This window comes from Cavia porcellus, unplaced genomic scaffold, assembly GCF_034190915.1.
Source record: "Cavia porcellus strain 051 isolate PalLab524CR breed Dunkin Hartley unplaced genomic scaffold, mCavPor4.1 scaffold_30, whole genome shotgun sequence".
NCBI lineage: Eukaryota > Metazoa > Chordata > Mammalia > Rodentia > Caviidae > Cavia > Cavia porcellus.
The window spans coordinates 42240051-42253597 of record NW_026947513.1 but is presented as its reverse complement, the minus strand read 5'-3'; the positions used below and the strand labels follow the sequence as shown (position 1 = coordinate 42253597).

The 13547-nt window shown below is 38.5% G+C and overlaps 1 pseudogene; it reads right to left on the bottom strand.

Moving 5' to 3' along the window:
• Positions 1–11593: 11593 nt before the first annotated feature.
• Positions 11594–12578, bottom strand: LOC100718915 (stress-induced-phosphoprotein 1-like; annotated as a pseudogene).
• Between the last annotated feature and the right edge of the window lie 969 nt (positions 12579–13547).

The window sequence follows — 13547 nt, the reverse complement described above, 5'->3', positions numbered from 1 at the left end:
TCAGGAGGGTCAAACCCTTTAGCTGAGTTCGAGACTCTGAGGAATAAGATAAAGACTTCTCTGGACCACCCGCATTTATTAGGTCCACACAAAGAGTGGGGAAACAGAGAAAAGTGCAGGCAAAGAGCAGGACCTTGGGAGTCACTTCAAAGACTTCTCCAAGTAGTAAATCATGTCAATTTAGGAGAACTGTCTTATCTTCATGATGACATGATAGAAGTGAGACTGTAGGAATACTTGCAACTGCAGTCTCTATCTACTTAATTGATATTTGAGCCAAGTGTCCACAGCTGTGGCCTTGTCTTGCCTTTTGAGGTGTCTCTAGTATCACAGGCCACTACAGGCCTCAGCCAGCACCAGTGATTCATAGAGGTTCACTTATTGTAAACCAGCTCCTAGGCAAGAGATCTAGGCCTAGGACAGACTCCCATATAAAGATAGAAAGCCAGTTAGCTAATTTGAAATCCATCTCAGATAGTGGCCTTCAACAATCTTTATAATTTCCTTCCTTCTTTGGGTCTTGGACTTGACTTGCTCTTCTTTTTCTAAATGTTTGAATTGTGGCATCAGATTGTTTTTTTCATTCTGTTTTCCTGATTTGAGAATTCACTGCAATAAATTTCCCTCTGAGACCACTTTTTTTGCATCCCACAGGTTCTAGTAAGTTGTATTTACACTTTTGTTTGCTTATAGATATTGTTTTATTTCTTCTGTAATCCTCTAGTTAGGAGGTTATTATTTAGTATCCATGTGTTTATAGAATTTTTGCAATTTCTTTTGTCGTAAACTTCCAATTTCAGTGCATTATGGTCAGATAATATGCTGGTATAATTTTGATTCTTTTGCATTTACTTAAGCATGGTCTATGAGCTAATATGTGGTCTGTTTTAGAGAATGTCCTGTGTGAAGCTGATGTTGTTGGGTGGAATTCTCTGTACACATCTACTAAGTCCATTTGTTCACAAGTTTGATTCAGTTCTATTATTTCTTTGCTGAATGTTGTCTAGTAGATCTGTTTCTTTGTAGTCATCAAGTGTTAAGGTCCTTGTTATGATTGTGTTATTGCTTATTTGATTTTTAACATCTATTAATATTTTCTTACATAGCTGGGTGTTCCCATATTTGGTGCATACATATATATGATGGTTATCTGTTCCTCTTGAAGTTTCCCCCTAACAAGTATGTGGTGACCTTCTTTATCTCTTTTGATTATTCTTAGTTTGAAATTCACATTGTCTGCAAACAGAATTGCTATCCCTGTTTTTTTTTTGGGTTCTTGCCATATCAAGTATGGTTTTCCGTCCTTTGACTTTCAGTCTATGAATTTTCTTTTGAGTTAAGTGTGTTTCTTGTATATAGAATATTGTTGGATTTTGTTTCTTAACACACTCTGCAAACCTGATTCTTTTGATTGGTGAATTGAAGCCATTTACACTAACAGTTATAGGTGATATATATTGGCTTATCTTTGTCACGTTATTTTTCTGTTGTTGGTTCCCTACTTTTATCTCTCTGTTTAAATGCTTGTCCTGCTTGTTGATTTGTTTGTTCTTTCTTTCGTTGTTCTTGGAATGGTGGCCATTTCTATTTCTTTTTGCAACATCTTTCAGTTTTCTTCATAGGGTTGGTTGGGTTTTTATGAATTCTTTAGTTGTTCTTTGTCATAGAAGTATCATATTTCCCCAATGATTTTGAAAGACAGTTTTGCAGGGTACAACAACTAGGTTGGAAATTGTTTTCTTTTAATACTTGAAATACTTCTCTCCATGCTCTTGTTGACTTGATGGTTTGTGTTGGAAATCTGCTGTAATTCTGATAGACTTTCCTTTATAGGTGGTCTTTTTCTTTTCTCTAGTGACTTTTAATATTCTGTTCTTATGCTGAACTTCTGGGATCTTGATTTTATATGTTGAGGTTTAGATTTATTTTGATTGTGGCTAATTGGAGTGCTAATATGCCTTGCTTAGCTCTATGTCAGAGTCTTTTTTCCATGTTTGGGAAATTTTCTGCTTTTACATCTTCAAATAGTCTTTTCATATTATTTGCGTTGTCTCTTTTTTGTTGACACCTATGATCCTTAAACTGTTCTCTTTGCATCATCTTGCAGCTATTGAATTACTATTTAGTGAATCTGTTATTTTTAAGAGCTGTTTCTTCTCATGATCACAAGTTGCAGTAATGACTTTGAGGTCTGAGTATCTGTTTTCAGTTTCATTCATGTGATTTTGCCAGCTTTCAGTGGAATTTTTGGTTTCCTAAATATTTCCTTGAATCTGTTTCATGTATTCTAATCATTCAAGATTGTATTGTTCATTCAAGATTTCTATCAGTTTCCTATGCTCTTCTAATTTTTAAAAATCTATGTTATCTTTGGATATAGTCACCAACTCTTTCATTATGTTTACCATTTCTGTTTTTACCTGAGGGATTATTTCTGATCTGATTTCCTTTACAGTTTCCTGGAATGTTTCTTTACTTTCATTGCTATCATTTTAGAGATTTCAGGTGTTTGATTTCCAAATTCATCCATGTCTTAATCTCCTGGACTTGATCTGGATGGGCTGGAAGTTTGAGATTGCATTTGTTCTTTACTTTTGGCATTTATCTGTGTTCTAAATCACGTGGATTGCCAAGTCCTAGGTGCTTCCCACCACGGTCGGCTGTTCAACAGCAGACCACACTGAGGGCTGCTGTTGGTTCTAGATTGCTGGGCACAAACATCTGGCTTCTTCACTGGCAGACTTCACTGAGGGTTCCCAGATGACTGTGGACTGCTGGGCACAGGCTCCCAGTTCTTGCTGGCCCTAACGATGGTTCTCAGGTGTGATTAGATCATTGGGCACAGACTCCTGGTCCTAGCCTGCCTCATCAAGTGTTCCCAGATGACTTTAAGTTGCTGGGCACAAGCTTCCAGTCCTGTGGGCCTCAGAGATAGTTCCCAGGTGTGGGTAGGTCACTGGGTGCAGCTTTACAGTCTCCAAGAGCCTTTTCAAGGGTTCCCAGATGACTGTGGGTCCCTGGGGGTTGATTCCCAGTTAATCCAGGCCTCAGAGACGGTGTCTGGGTGTAAGTGGGCCACTCAGTGTAGCTTTCCAGCCCCAAGCAGTCCCCTTCCCACAGAATTTTTGTGAGCACATTCACAAGTGGGAGTGACTTACAGTGTTAACTTCTCACATATCTGTGGAATATTATCATAAATGTTAAACTAGCATTATAAAAATTAGAGTCATGTTTGTGTAAGCTTCTGTTTTCTAAAACAACTTTAGAAGATATTATTCTATGTTCCTTGATTGGTTGGTAAAACCTGCCTGAAAATCTGTCTGAGAGATGATTTCATTTGGAGAGAAGTTTTCATCTGTGACTGTTACTTTTAATGGTGATTGGTCTTTCTCAAGGTTTTATTTGTTGCTCAGTTTTGACCACAGAAATATTTGTTAGTAATTTAAATACCTATTCTATATAAGCATTTTTTCTTTTATTCTAATTTTGCTTATTTTTTCTTGGTTAATTTTGCTAGTGAATTGCCTATATTATGTGTCCTTATAATACTTTCAGTTTTGTTAATTCTTTCACTCTCTTTATTTCATTCACTTTTGTTTTCTGGATTATTATTTTAAAAAGCCATTCTACTTCTTATATTTAACTTTTGGAACTGGATGCTCACCCAACTTATTTTTAAACACTCATTTTCTATTAATTTTTATACTTGTAAATTTGATTCTCTTTATTTTTTTAATTTTAAACAGGGTAAGATTAAACATAACAAAACAGAACAAAACAGATCACAAGGAAACAATTTTAAGAAACACAGACTTCAAAGCAAATCCACTAGAGATCCGCAGTGTCTATATTATTATCTCTAGTTTTCTTCCAAATACTTGTCCCCATCTTCACACACATTGAATACATACTGAAAATTATAGAACTAATCTAATCATAACAGAATGATGAAGGCTTTTTAGGTCTTCAAGACCTGACATTGGGGAAGTCAGTAATGACTGCCTTAATGTTTCTCATTCTCTTCATAGTAGCTGTCCTTATCTTTATGTATGCTGAAATTGAACATAAGAGACTAGACTAATATCACTCAAAACAGTGAATAATAGCATTGCTAGATTTCATATCATAATGCTACAGAATTAGCACTGGGTTTCTTAGTGTCTTTTCTTCTTCAGAGTATCTGTTCATTACATTGTGCATTATATAATCCCATAAACTGTTTAGAAATTCTCCCCTGTGTGAATCTCTACATGCACATCTATCTTTTCTGTATTATAGGGAAAACAGATCATAACAAGACAACACAACAAATTCCTAGAAAAACATGAAATGAAAAAGACATAAAAAACCACAACATTAGGTGATCTACAGTAGTTACTATGCTTTCTCTTGTTATTTTCAATAGAATTGTCCACATCATCAGACATAATATAATTGAACATAGCATTAGATAGCTATTTTAATAAAAACACAACTTTGGCGACCTTGTAGGACTTCAAAAGCAGTTAATAATCAAACCAGAATGGGTATCTTATAAAATCTTGTGATCTTCAGAGTAGTTGCTGCTACTCTTAGACTTGATCAAGCATACCAAATTCAAATAAAATCAGTCAAGGCAAAACAACGTTCTAACAAACTAGCTTCAAATAAGATCAGTCATGTAAGATAATGTAAATAATATAGGGCTTCAGTTTAAGTTAATAGGAAATTAAGGATAGTTACCATGGTATAGCCTGCTATTTTTTGGATATCTGTCTGTGCCCTCAAATCTAGTATAAGCAGACAGACCAGAACAAAATAAAATCAAACTAAACAGAGCAATAAGACTACTGTGGCTTTTAAATCCTGATACACTATTAACAATGTCCTCTGCCTTCCATTTTTTGGCAATTCCTCACCTTTCTCCTTCTCAGGATGCTTTGTATATTTTGGGTCCCACTAGCTCCTTTAGTATTTAGATTAGGGGGTCAATCTGTTATCTATCTGAGTGGTGCTGAACTTTTTTACCCCTGAGCTTGATCTTGAGCTGTACTCCTTTACTTACTAAAGCCATGTTTTCCTTCCTTATAGCTGTGTAGTTCCACACTACACAAAAGTGTCATAACTTTCCAACTTATCTGTGGCTGCTGGGTGAGTTGTCCCTATTTCTCTCTGGTTCCCTGTCATATAGAGCATTGTTTTCTCATCTTTGACTTTCAGTTTATTAACCCTCTTTCAGGTTGAGTATATTTCTTATTCAGAGCATCTCAATGGATCCTGCATCCTAATCTACTCTGCCTATGTTTCTTTTTGTTAGTGTATCAAGGCTATCTATATTAAAGATTTTTGCTTACCGTCTCTGCCTCATATCTGCTATTCTATTTTTCTGCTATAATTTGTCCACTTTTCTCCTTCATTCCACTGTCTGCCCCATTCACTGAAGCCTGTCTGCCACTGTTGCTGGAATCCTGGTATTTCTCTCTCTCTCTCTCTCTCTCTCTCTCTCTCTCTCTCTCTCTCTCAAATGTCCTTCAGAATTTTTTGTAGGGTTGGATTGGTGGCCATGAACTCACACTGTTCCTCCTTGTCTTGGAATCATCTTATTTCTCCAATAAATTTGAGAGAGAATTTTTTAGGGTACATCAATCTGGGTTGGAGGTTATTTTCTTTCAGGGCTTGGACTATTTCCCCCCAGGCTTTTCTCTATTTGATAGTTTGTGTTGACAAGTCTGTCATTATTTTGATGACTTTTCCTTTGTAGATGATCCGCTTCTTTTCTCTGGCCACTTTTAATATTCTGCTCTTGTGGTGGATTTCTGGGATCTTGATTATTGTATGTCTGGGTATAGATCTGTTTTGGTTCTAGTTGGTTGGAGTTCTGCCTCATTTATCTGGATATCATTTCTTTTTCCTATGCTTGGGAAATTTTCCTTAATTATTTCTATGAATAGTTTTTTTTTTTGTAATTCATTTGTGGTTACTCCTGCTTCTTTGCTCACATTTTTTATTCTTAAGTTATAGATCCTCTTGTCATCTTCTAGCCTTTGAATTGTTTCTTCCTGGTTTCTTGTTATTTTTAAGAGATCTTTTCTTTCACAATCACACATTGTAAATCCCTCTTCAAGTTTCAAAAGGATAGCTTTAGTTTCTGTCAAGGCATATTGCCAGCTTTCAACAGAATTTTTAGTTTCCTGGTAATCTCTTTGGATCTATTTCATGTATTCTAGATTTTGTTTATATTCTTCACCAAAAGTTTGTCTTCCTTTTCTGGGTTCCTCCATTCTTCCATCTCTGTCTTGTTGAGAGGGGCTTAGCATTTCTTTAATTAATCTTTTCATATCTTGCCTCACGTGGATTAGAATTTCAGTTTTAAATTCATCTATGAGATCATGATGGTATTTCTTTATGCCCACTGATGTTGTGGGCAACATTACATGATAGTACTGGATCTCTTCTGTATTTACCTCTCCTGGGCTTATTTTCCCTGGGTCAGTGGCTGGAGGTTTTCTCTTATTTTTTTTCTCTTGTCATGTTTCTGGTTTCTTTCAGACAGGTGTGTCATGGAGGTCTCTGGCCCTCTCCATATTGCTTGTGGTTTTTCCAAAGCATGCTGACTAGGGTTTTGCTGCCCTCTCCGATTTGCTGTTATCTGAAGTGCACACAGGGGTGATGTGGACTAGCCTTCTCCTCTGAGCCAGCCAACCAGCAAGTGCCTTCAGCAACTTAGGCTGTGCTGTGGTGGATGTCACCGGGTCAGGATAGTTTTGGGTCCCTACCAGGGGCATGACACAGCCCAAGCAGATTCCACCAGTCCTGTCTGGGCCAGGGGCAGCTGACTGACCCCACTGTGGTGCCAGGCTCTGCCCCACTCCAAGATGTCTTCCAGCCAGCTACACTCACCACAGGACCAAATTTCCAGCACTCACTGAGAATTAATGCAGCTCTCCACCTTGGCTCCACTCCATGCTGCACTATGTCCTCCTGCCAAGGGCCTGGGACTCACCAACTCCCATTATCGGTGGCCATGGCTTCAGCATGACCTTGAATCCTCTGACTCCACAGTACTCCCAGCCCAGTGCAGCACAGATCTCAGTGAGTGTGTCCGGCTCCAGCCCTCCACCTGCATTTTTCCTTCCTCTTCCTATTTTTCTTTTTCCTTCAGCTTTCTCCTGGGTCATGAGAATCCCTCTCCACTTGTCCATCCCTCTCCATGTTGTCAAATTCCAGCATCTGAGCTGTTTTTCCAGAGAGGCTTTCCATCCAGTGCCTAGCAAGTCACCTTCTTCTTCTGTGTTCCTCTTTATGTTGTTTTATCTGCTTCCAAATTTGAAGTGCATAGTGCTTTTGTAAATTTTAACATTATTTCATAATCTTAGTTCTGTACTATTTGATTCATTAATTTTTGTATATAGAATTATTGACCTTAGCTATGTGGAATGTCTTGGTGTTCATTTTATTTTTAATGCTTTGCAATGTGTTCCAGAGAAGATGATCTGAAGAAATACTTGTATATTTCAGAGAAGATTGGACATGTTCAAAGTGGTATGGCCATAAACATAATTGCATATTTCAAAACAGTGAATAGAAGATATTTTGAATATTCATTACACAAAGAAATAATAAATGTTTAAAGTGATGGGTATCACATACCCTGACATAATCATTAGATGTTATATGTATGTATCAAAATATCACATTATACCATTTGGATAAAATATACAATCATTATGTAGCAAATACAAACAAAACTTTTTGAAAGGGGTATAATTTACATGTTATTAAGACTTCAAAATTTATTTAGACTATCTTTTTTCCTGTCTTATAATGAAAATTCTTTTGATATCTTCTATTGTATAAAAGGAAAATACATTTATGTTAACTGAACATATATCTTCCAAAATATCTATTAAGCTGAATTGGTTAAAAGTGTAGTTCTTATTTTCTAAGTTGTAGTTTTCTGCTTGTTCTACCAGTTTTTAGATGAATGTGTTTAAATCTCTGTTAAAAGCTCCTAGTGATTATTTTGATTTTTTGCCTTGTATATTCTGAGATAGATTATTGAGAGTGTATATTCATGATGAATCTACCTTTATTTATGTTATTTCTTTTTTCAGTATGACATGCTCATCTTTTTCTTTTATGAAGTTTATCATTTTAAGTTGCATTTTGTTTGATTTATATTGTTTAAGAAATATTTTAAATACCTTTGTTTTCAATTTTTTTGCTTTTTAAATAATGCATTGCTGATTTTATTTGAGAAAAACTCATTTAAAGAGTTTATATCTACAGATGACACAGTTAGCTAAACTTGTCTGTAATTGTTACAAAAGCATATTTGTAGCATTTCATTTTGCATTATATAGACCAAGTTTTCTTAATTTTTCCTTTCCCACATGTGATTAAAGTTTTTTTTAAATGTTATTTTTGGCTCTTTGTTTGAAAAAAACCATTCTTTTTTATTTATATAGTCATTACTGTTAAGTTATGACTGTTTACCTGTTTTTCTGTCAATATGAGAGAAAAAATCCCCCACCACTTTCACCTTTGGTTCTGTCTCAGCTTCTCCCACCAGCTCATCCTACTTTTTTTTTTTTTTTTTTTTTTTGATACTGGAAATCAAACCCAGAGCCTGTGCTTGCTAGATAGGCACTTACCCCACTGAGTTATATACCTGGCTCTTGCGCCTCAGTCTGACTCCACACCCTGAGGCTTTGGTACAGAGGAGGACCGTGTGGCAGGTGTCTTCATCACATCCCAGAGGAAACCGCCGAATGGACTGGTAACATTTTGGTTGCTCTTATTTTCTTTTTCTTTTTGGCCCCTGGGTTTAAACCCAGAGTCTTTCTCACTGAGCTCTAGCCCTTTTTATTTTTTATTTTGAGATAGAGTATCGCTGGGACTCGTTTCAATGATGGGTTTTAGGCTTTTTTCTTAAATATGAAGATTTTTCTATATGCAATTTGATCTAACAATTTGATCTAAAAGGTATTCTATCAGAAACAGGAAGATGCGTAGCTAAGAGGTACTACTAATGCTCTGATAGAGAAAAAATCTCTTTATGATGAGCTTTCTAATCTGTAGCAGACTGCTGTACAGCAGTCTGTTTTAAGAAGAGCGGTTACACACAGCACAGGAGGCACCTGCCGTGATGCCTGCAGCGCTCAGCTCTGCAGCCTGCAGTCTGTTTCTGTGTAAGAGGACCAGGTGCCTCCCGCTGAACTTGAAACGCAAGGGTTTCAGGCCTCCCACTGATGCTGGGAGTGCTGGGATGACTACTTGCTGGGAACATTCCTCAAGATCTTTATAATCTATCCAGTTTGTGAGTTCAGAATTTAACTTTTGAGAGAAGAGAGACTGTGTACATATCTGAGCACATATTTGGTAGTAGTTTTATTCATCTTTGTCTGTATTATAATTTCTTTTTCAGAAACATGAAAATCTTTTTAAGGATTGCTTCTTTTTTATGGAAGCCTGGCTTTTGGCTATCAAGCAGGCAGCTTTTGGAAACAAACTGGGTAACAAAAGTAACACGCCAGTACTGCTTTGAAGTGCAGTTTTCCCCTTACCCCCTGGCCTTTTATCTTTAGGTCTTCCCTTTTGTCTGATGTTTCTGCATCCATCACCCATGTCTAGTTGAAGAAAGGATATTATGAGATGAGAGTTTAGGAAATGTTAGGAATACAGACAATTTGAGTTTTTCATTTCCTTTGTAGTGGGAGTTTTCAATAGGTCTTTAAATCTGTACTTATGTTCTCAATCAAAAGCCTTTTAAAGGAAAGCAGATATTGGGTATTCTTTCTATCTCATTCCTTAAATTTTTTTTAATGATTCCTGTTTCTACATAAGCCTCTATTACACAAGGAAAAGCCAGAGCCAGAGAATGACTTATGTTCGTGAACTAACTGATGGTACATGCTCAAAGGCCTTGGAATCTGCTTTCATCAGAGACAAGCTAATTATACCCCTAGGATTCCTTTTCCTAACTCAATGGGCAGCAGCATGGGGAATAAGTATGCAAAAGGAAATTTTCTGACTGTGGCTTTGTCGATTTCAAATGGTGTCCTTCTGTAGAGTTGAAAATGGGGCTTGAAGCTGAATTTTTAAACAGGTAAAATGTCTTCCTAGAAACAGTAATGATTGCATAAGAATTACCTTCGATGAGTGATACATTTACTTTTTGAAACAAGTCTGATACCTTGATTTTTCTCATCATGGAAAATATTGTTAAAGCACTCTAGCACTTAACAATAATTGAAAATGAATTTCCATGAGCAGATAGTGAGTCAATTTTATTCCTTCCTTGGTAAGTAGCATGTATCTCATCTTGAGGGGAGGATCTCCTGAATTGTTGCAAAGTGTCATATGTCTACAGCAAAGTCACAGTTATGTAGCATCCATTCAGTGGCTCGGTTACCATGGTGCCAAAATATCTAGTGCAGCTGTAGAGGTTCAGACCACAGTCTGGCTGTCACTAAGCACTTGCTCTATACATTTAGAAGCATTTCACTTAAACTAACACGTTTGGACTTTACACTATTTATTTATCCAGGGAGTGTACATGCCTACAGAGCTGAGTAGTTCTCTGTCATACATGACTGATATGTTTCTTTTCTATCTTGTTACTGAGTCATGCCTTCCTTGCAGACTCTGATTCTTCTCGTCCTGTAGATAGCGACCCCTAGATCAGCTGTCCACTCCCGGTGGTATTCAGTATTCCAGGAACCTTGGGAAGCTCCAGCAAGGGCCTCTATCCTCATGCTGTCCTAGGTTTGGTGCTCACAGCATACAAAGTTTTCCTGGAGCCCCTGTACTCCCTGAAAATTGGACTTTCAGCAGCCTCATCTTATATTCTCAATTCGTGTGACTAGGTTTCTCAGTTGATTTCCTTTTCTTCACTTGGTAAAACTTCATTTCTCTAAGTTAAGGTGCTGTTGCCTGTATAGATATCTTTTGCCATCTTTTCCTTATTTCCCATAGAGGCTGATTCCTGTTGTCACCACTTCCAAAGATACCTGGAGAATCACCTGCCTAACTCTGCCTGCGTAGCATCATTTCTTGCTGTTTTCCACTTATTTGAGGCCTTCGATTATAGACTCCCACACACACTGATCTCTCTCCACATGGTTGAGACACTCTCCATCTGAATTCCCTTAAGATCCCATTCTACAGTCACATCTGTTATTACTTTTATAACCACATCGATCTGGCTCATTTCATTGGTATTGAGGACATGGATATAATAATAGGAAGATAGCTAGGCCCCCAAATTGGGAAGAAGACACTCCTCCTCTCCCATTTGTGTCCAAAGCTAACAAAAAAGTAACTAACTGCTGAAGAGCAGCTGAGACAGTGGCCTGTGTTTGGGAGAAGGATACACAGAGCTAGGCCAGCAGTGAGGAGATCAAGTGTGTGCTGGACGGCCTGTGGCAGTCGCTGTGTGAGTCTGTGTCTTTGAGGCCAGCCTGTATAAACATGAAGACAAGCTGCTCTTTCTCCCTCTCATGTGCTGCTTGCTGTCATCCCAGTATCTTTCAACATTAGGGCGAAGGGAAGAGATGAGCAATGGAATTGGGATCAGATCCATATCCTTGATGCTTCTGGATCTTCGGCACTTTCACAAGGTTCTGTGTACCTGGGGGTCTCTCTGCATCTGCTCTAGGATGAACGATATGACTGTGTCATTCATTATCTACTGCACCTCAGGGTCAGCCAGGGCCTGTGGCTTCACATCCCCAGGGTTGTCATGCTGTTGTACTGAGCCACATGCAGTGTTAGTAATCATCTGCAGCCTCCTTACAGCTGGAGTCCAGGTCTAGTGCCTTCTGCTAAACATCTGTGGGCTTTGTGTAGTCCTCCATGTGCTCCAGCACAGCAGCTTTCTGGGTATAACCCTTGATGAAGGTCGGCTCCAGCTGGATATATTTTTCACAGTCCTTGGGTGCCAGCTGGAACTCCAGGAGCTTGGTGTAGCAGGCAAGCTGGATTGCTGCAGTTTGGCAGCTTGTGAGTTCTGTCTAATGGCTTCTGTACAGTGCTTTATGGCCTGGGATTGTCTCCTTCCTGCAAACACTCACTGCCCTTGTTCTTTTCCACCAAAGCCAGGTCAGGCTTGTTGTGGACCAGCCACTCTTACTCCTTCAGGATTTTCTCTGCCTGCCGGCATTTCTTCAATACATCAGGGGCTTGGTGCTCTGCCAAAGACTTGCAGAAGTGGATGGCATCCTTGTACTTTTCCTCTTTGAAGTAAGAATTGCCAATTTGCACATAAGCTTTGGTAATCTGTTGATAGTCTTCCTGATTCTTTCTCTCCACTTTGATGGGCTTCTAAGAGCTTCCAGCATCCATTAAAATCACTCTCTCCAAAGTATACCACTGCTTGATCAGGATGTAAGTCATGCTGGTGGAGTTTAGCTCCTTGGCTGTCATAATGCTTCAGCACTATGTCAAAATCTTTCTTCTTGTAGGATTGTTCCCCAACTTCTTTTCTTTCAGTGCCTGCTTCTTATGCTCTCAGATATCCTCTTCCATTGACTCTGGCTTGGTACCTTTTTAGGAGAAAGAGAAAGAAGAGGAAGAGGAGGAGTTGCGGTTTCTTCCATAAACCCTCTCTGAATTGAGAGTTATTCACTTCTTGTTTTAAACTGTCCTCTCACTTTGCTTGGCTTCTTCATATTGGTTTAAGAACTCAAGAGCTGGTGCTTTTCTTGAATAGCCTTTGACGCAGTCAAAAGTCTTGCAGCCTCCTCATCAGGTTCTGGTAGCTCCTTTCTCAGCACAGGCTGCAGGGTGATTATTACAGAGCACGTGGTTGTGGGGCCCAGTGTCGCTGCTTCAGAGCAGTGCTGTGAGGATTGTCACTCATACCAGTGCTCGGGGCCTCGCTGCCCGTTTCCTTCAGCTCATCCACCTGCTTGATAGCTGGGCAGGAAACCCATTAAATCGAACACACCTGATCTGTATTGCCAACTCTCATAGCTAATTTATTATATTAGTCCTGTTGATATATAACTTTATTTTTCCACCAACTTGCTCTTGAGATTTTAGTGTTGATTTAAGGTTGAATTCGTTCAAGTCTGAACTTTGTTATTTAATTCCTGATTCTCCAAACTGTTGCATGGAACAGGTTAGTGATGAATACCAACGGTGGAGCTGAAGGGTGGCATCAGTGATGTGTTCTGTCTGCCTCAGGTCGCATATATATATGCATATGTATATGTGAGACACTTTTACAATTGTACTATCTGTGACAAAAGTATTGTTTTTAGTCATGTGGCCTTCTAAAAGGAAAAAGGGTGGCTGCATGTTAGAAAGTTGGAACTATTACTTCCAAGCCACGTCTAGCTTCATTCTTTTCTTTGAATGGGCCATTCCATCTTCCTTTGCAGTGTTTGCTCTTGAAATATTTTTTCCATTAACTCATTATTAACTTTTATTCTTTCTGCATTCAAGCAGCCATGTTAGGCTACCTGAGGTGCTTCCCTTGACCTTTCCAGAGACCTCTGTGCTGGCTGCTGTTTTAAGACTGACCACCGAGTTCCACTTGTCTCCCTGTAGACTGTGGACTCAGG